We start from the raw sequence: 5494 nt of genomic DNA, 5'->3' as shown, positions 1-5494 counted from the left end.
ACTTTTTCTGATAGATTGGGAGCTTTACATTTTTTTTTAAGAATTATGGTTTTATTCTATGACAAACATTTTTTGAAGAATTTTTTTTTGTCTGGTATTTTTTTAAAGCTTTTTTCAGAGTTAGAACTTCTTTTTTTCACATAATGAACTGTGCCATTTTGAAAAGCTAAGAAATGCAGCTATAAATAAAACACAAACACTTTCTGATTTCAGCTAACCGTTTGGAAAATATTAAGCTTTCAAATGCAAAAGTGATCATTTTTTTGCGGTATTTTCTACGAAATTTTGACATTAAAAAGTCAGGAAAAGTCGAAAAAAAAATATCCTGGGTTCTTTTGTATAGGTGCATTAATTTGGCGTCGTTGAAGGTGTTGCTTGCTAAAATCTATGTAGAGACGGCTGATCTAAAATTGGTTGAACAACTCTCAGAAAATCACATTTTCATCACAAGCTCCAAATCTATAAAAAAAAATTTGTCTGGTTCGTAGCGGAAAAATCGTGTCGGGTAGTGTTATTGGCAGCAAAATACCTGCATATGTTTTGTGCAAACAAGTTAACTAAAAATATTAACCTTAACTGAACTTAAATAAAACAATAAATGAAATGAGAGGGAACGTTGGGAGTCGCTTCTGTGGCCCCGACTCTACTTTTATACCCGTACTCTGTCAGTATATGAGCTTATGTGAGCTTACCAAATTTGGTGGCTCTAGCTCTTATGGTCTCTGAGAACTAGACGCTCATCAAGACGGAGAGACGGACAGATGGACGGACGGAAGATCAAGAATATATAAACTTTATGGGTTCGGAAATGTTTTCTTCTCTGCGTTGCACACGTCCACTTTTAGCTCTTCGAGTACGGGTATACAAATAAAAATACCGTATTATCTAATTTTAAACTAATTATAAATTTCAATAATATTTGAAAAAACATTTCGTTTAACAATCATATCCTGGTAGCAACCTCAAAATTTTAAACTAAAAATTGTGTAATTTTATTTAATAAGAATAATAGGTCAAACTTTGGCGTGACCTAATGTACATATGTACATACATACATACTTGTACCATTTTGTTGAGATAATTCTAAAACTGACAGACGAATTGATATATAAACATACAGCAGTTAGATCGACTCGTCTCGTCATACTGGGCTCATAGCTTAAGGTTATTCCAATATTTCTTTCCTTGGAGTACACAAATTTTAATGTTTATCCGTTTGGATAAACTCTGATGTTGAGTTGAGTTTAGTCCGCCTGTCGTCCAATCTGAAAAAATATACATAATATATATGTACGTAGGTATAGGTACTTATATAGGTACTGCATATATGTAGATATGTATGTGGTATCGTATCGTTCGTAAAATACTACATACATACATATGTATGTACCTCCACTAAAATACGCGCGCATTAGATACGTATGAGTTATACGAGTTCAAGTAGCATACTCTGTGTGTGTGCTTCCCACTTCAAATACAATCGAAAGCCGATTTACTTTGTACGAGTCGAGTATCTCGGAAAAAATTGTTTGCGTTTGGGATTGCAACGAAAGTAAAAGAAGAGTAGGGCTTACCAATGCCGAAAAACAACGGAAGTTGTTGCCGGCAAACAGCAGCCAGGCATCCATGCATAAGACACGACAACGGTAGCGGTTTTGTTGGCAAAAAGAATGCCGGAGAAGAGAGCAGAAACATAGAGACTAAACCTAGGCAAGGCAAGACAGCCAACGTAGAAGTTACTCACTCTGGCGGACATCACAATACACACTCTTTCGGGAGATTTCACATCATTTATTGTTCAAAGTCTTTTTGAAAAGCATCAGCCTCCCACTTGAATGACTGACAATAATCTCTGCTGTTTCGTCGACATCGGCATCGCGAATGTAATTATTGTTGTTGTTGCCGTTTCTGCTGCCACTCTTGAATGGATACTAGATATACGAGTATGTACGCATATGCACGAGTACATAAATACACATGTACATACAAATATATGTATGCCTGTATGCACAGACATATATGTATATGTGTATATGCTTGATTTTGCGAGAAGCTTACTATTTGCAGGAGGGTTGGTGTGTTGAGGGATTGACAGTGTTTTAATGGTGGCGATTACAATGATTTTCATTGTTTACTTTGTCCCCCTAGAGAACAATTAGCCTTGTTGACTCGCTACCCAGACGATACGATATCTGAACTTCAATAAAGAAAAAAGAATTCCTAGAACAAAAAAGCATTTGATTGAATAATAAGCTTGACCATCATTCCATACGACTTCTGCAAAGAAATATGATTGATGGCAGATTTCAAATTTATAAAAAAAGACCATAATGTTACTTACATGTATAAATACACTTAAAGTTAAAAGTATGTACATATGTACATGTACATCAAATCTACACCCATAGAAAAAGGTCCTCAAATTTTAATATTTTCGCTAGATTTGAATAGTTATGCCATTGATGTTCATCCAAGAGTGGTTGTATTGTAAAATTTTTCACTTACATTTTGATATTAGTATGAAAATGTTTAAATTTATTATATTTATACCCGTACTCAAAAAGAGTTAAGGGGTAAATTAGATTTGTGGTAAAATTGGATGTGTGTAACGCAGAGAAGGCAATGTTTATGAGTTCGGAAACTTTTCCTTCTCTGCGTTATATATATATTCTTGATCAGCATCAATAGGCGAGTCGATAGAGCCATGTTTGTCTGTCCGTCCGTCCGTCGCCTGGATCTCAGAGACTATACGAGCTAGGGCAACCAAATTTGGTTTCCAGACTCATGTGATATCACACTGCTACAAGTGTATTTCAAAATTTCGCCCCAACCCCTTCCGCCCACACAAAGGACGAAAATCTGTGACAGGCACAATTTTAAAGATATGATAAAACTGAAAATCTGAATCAGATCAGATCATAATTATAGCCACAGCAAGAGACCCGCTACTCATTCTCTTTCTCGCTCGCACACCGCACTCTGCCGCGTTATGTACGCAAGCGCCCTCTAGCGGAAGAGATGTAGAATCTAAATTGTACATGTATAATCTACCTGTTAGATGTAGAATATACATAGAAGATGTAGATAACAGATGTAGCAAATTCTAAAAAATTATAAGCTCAAAAATATACATATATACTGACTGAGTACGGGTACGTTCCTTCTCGTTTATATTTAAATTTAATATATTTTATATTTAAATCTTATATGTTTCATATTTACTACTACATTTCATGTCCTCATGGTGTTAATTGGTTAAAGTTTTCAACTAGAAATAATCGCAACCTGAGTAAAACTGCATTGGTTGTGATTATGCCCCTGCGCAAAGATAATTTCACTGACTTGGAGATGTATATTCAAGGCGGCAGAAGCTTGAACCAGTTGGAAATTTGAGGCACATACAAAATATATATAAATATAGTTAAAATAGATACGAAATTATTCAATTTCATTTAATATGGAATATTTAAAATAAAAAGTTCTTCCATTTGTTTTCAAGAGACAAATTTTCAAATTAAGTCATAATAAAGTTCAATATAAATATGAAACATATTAGTAGCAAATTTGATATATTAAAGATATTTTAAAGTGTTTTTTATTTAGATTATATATTACCGTATTAAAAAAGCCTTTTTTAATACATTTATATTTGAATCAAATTTAATTCTATTTAATTTTACTATGTGTGTATATAAAAATTAAATTAAATTATTAAATTAAAATATGAGTGTACAAACAACATGTATTTCTACATGTATTTCATTTAATCAGGCTGTTTGTTATGCTATAATCATAATGTCGTCACTATTGCAGCTTTGTATGTACTATGTATGCCATATTAAGTGGTAAGACTTTAAACAAATCTTACTGAGCTATTTATTTAACATTAATTGAAATGTTGAAGTTTATATGGGATGTTTTTATTAATAAGGAGTCCTGAGGAGTTCATTGTGACAGCACTGGAGCTTGGACACGAAATCCGGTAGATCTATGTATGTAGCTCTTATGGTCCATGAAAACTGGGCAACAGACAAGACGAATGGATAGCATTTTCGACTCGGCTATTGACAATGATGATCAAAAATATATATACATATGAACATACATACCTATATACATAATGGAATCAAAAGCGCTTTAATCTTTGCTGATCGAGAATATATATACATATGTATACATATATATATGTACATAAATATGTTTTTATGTACATACTACTTTAATTATAGCCAGGAATATATAAGTTTAATTTTAAGTTTAATTTTTTCAAGTCTGATACACTATTACTATTTTAAATGTGACTAATTTTTATATTTATGAAAATTAAAAGTACATATCTGTCAAAGTGTCCTATTAAAAAAGGGGCAAAGCTATGACCCCGAATTTCACCCTTTTTTATCTAATTTTTTAATGCTTAAAGTGTTAGAACTAAATCCATCATATGATCAAATTACAATCATTAAATAAACTTGAATTGGAAAAATGTATCCAGCTCTTCTTATTCTGCCTTTAAATATTTGTATACCCAAACTGTTACTGTATTTTGTTTTCATTCGCTAACATGAATTTTTTATTACTTCTGTGCTCCACACATGAAATCATTCTTACTTTGTTAGGATTAATGAAACACATGAATTTGTTAGATACTGAATGGTGCATTAAGAGGCTTTTTTTATTTCATAAGTCCCTTTAATTAGAGAACTCAGTAATCCAATTTTAATTCCTCATTAGTATAGATTATCTTTACTGCGACAGAAGTAGCAAACATCAGCACAACTCTAGAGCCACAATTTACTGAAGTATAACATGGGGGAAATAAAGGAGCAGTCAATGATTTTCTAACAAAACGTACAACACACTCGTATCGTGAGTACACACATACATATACACTCAGTTTCTTGAATTCAAAGCCGTTTGACGACGAACAGAGTCGCGATGTCTAGTGCTGATGGAATTTTCCTAAGCCGCACAAAATTCATTGAGCTAATCCCAACAAGAAACTCAGAAAATGTACATAAGTCCCAAAGTGTTTCTTGGATTTTATTATTTGAAATGATTAAAAGTTATTGTTAGCTGCTTCCATTGACGTTGTCCTTGCTTCAGTGCTTTGCATTCAATGAACACTTCGCTGGTTTTGGCTGAGTAGTGTAGTTTCAGTTAAAGATTGATCTGGGAAAGGCTTTCACCGCATCTGTTTAAGTTGTAAAGTTTACTTTAGGATACAAAATATACAAAGTATTGTTTTATATTTTGTATGCATTTAAAGATGTATCAATATATGTAAGTCACATGTTTCAAACTAATAAAACAAACAATATAATGTATAATCTTGATCAGTATTATCATCTGAGCAAACTAGATAATAAAATCGTGTGTAGATAACGAAGACTCTCTATATCTCGCTTGTTTTTCCGATTTCAGAATACGAATAACACTCTATCCAAAATATGATTTTTAAATAAGGCACATTTTTAACACCGCACAGTGTGGACCT

General features: G+C 32.8%; 1 non-coding gene across 1 annotated transcript; it reads right to left on the bottom strand.

The window, feature by feature from the left end:
* Positions 1-3192: 3192 nt before the first annotated feature.
* LOC121404904 lies at positions 3193-3330 on the bottom strand. Its single transcript, XR_005968263.1, has one exon. It is a non-coding gene; the product is annotated as a U4 spliceosomal RNA (small nuclear RNA).
* Positions 3331-5494: the final 2164 nt, after the last annotated feature.

The sequence above is a fragment of the Drosophila obscura genome, unplaced genomic scaffold (genome assembly GCF_018151105.1).
Source record: "Drosophila obscura isolate BZ-5 IFL unplaced genomic scaffold, ASM1815110v1 contig_46, whole genome shotgun sequence".
NCBI classification, from domain to species: domain Eukaryota; kingdom Metazoa; phylum Arthropoda; class Insecta; order Diptera; family Drosophilidae; genus Drosophila; species Drosophila obscura.
Note: the sequence above shows the minus strand (reverse complement) of the source record. Positions and strands in the feature narration are given on the sequence as shown.